The sequence below is a fragment of the Chrysochloris asiatica genome, unplaced genomic scaffold (genome assembly GCF_000296735.1).
Source record: "Chrysochloris asiatica unplaced genomic scaffold, ChrAsi1.0 scaffold00055, whole genome shotgun sequence".
NCBI lineage: Eukaryota > Metazoa > Chordata > Mammalia > Afrosoricida > Chrysochloridae > Chrysochloris > Chrysochloris asiatica.
The window spans coordinates 16,902,409-16,903,274 of record NW_006408573.1 but is presented as its reverse complement, the minus strand read 5'-3'; positions in this window follow the sequence as shown (position 1 = coordinate 16,903,274).

Sequence of the window (866 nt, the reverse complement as noted above, 5' to 3'; positions counted from 1 at the left end):
CAGCAGGGTGTTATTCAGTTTCCATGTATTTGACTTGATTTCCTTGGTCTTCCTATTGTTGATATCTAATTTGATAGCATTGTGGTCTGAGAAGATGCTTTGTAGTATTTTGATATTTTTTAATTGATGGAGATTTGCTTTGTGGCCTAAAACATGGTCTATTCTGGAGAATGTTCCATGTACACTGGAAAAGAATGTATATTGTGCTGTTTTTGAGTTGAATGCTCTGTACACATCTATGAGGTCCAGTTGGCTGATTGTGTTGTTTAGTTCTTCTGTGTCTTTGTAAAGTTTCTTTCTGGTTGTTCTATCCATTTTTGAAAACGGTGTACTAAAATCACCCACTATTATTGTAGATTCATCTATTTCTTTCTTCCAATCTATTAGAGTTGGCTTTATATATTTTGGAACTCTTTCATTGGGAACATAGATATTTATTATGGTTATGTCATCTTGTTCAATTATCCCTTTAATCATGAGATAATGTTCATATTGATCTATTATGCTGATTTTTGCCTTAAAGTTTATTTTATCTGAGATTAGTACTGCCATTCCTGTTCGTTTTTTATTGCAATTAGCTTGGTGTGTTTTTTTCCATCCTTTGACTTTTAATCTGTTTTTGTGTCTGTAAGATGTGTCTCTTGCAGAGAACATATTGAAGGATCTTGATTTTTTTTTTTTTAATTCATAATTCAGTCCGCCACCCACTGTCTCTTAATTGGTGCATTTAATTCATTTGCATTCAGTGTAATTATAGATGTTGTTGTTGTTGTCGTCAGGTGCCATCGAGTCAGAACCGACTCATAGCGACCCCATGCACAGCAGAACGAAACAATGTCCGATCCTGGGCCAACCTCACTTGAGTC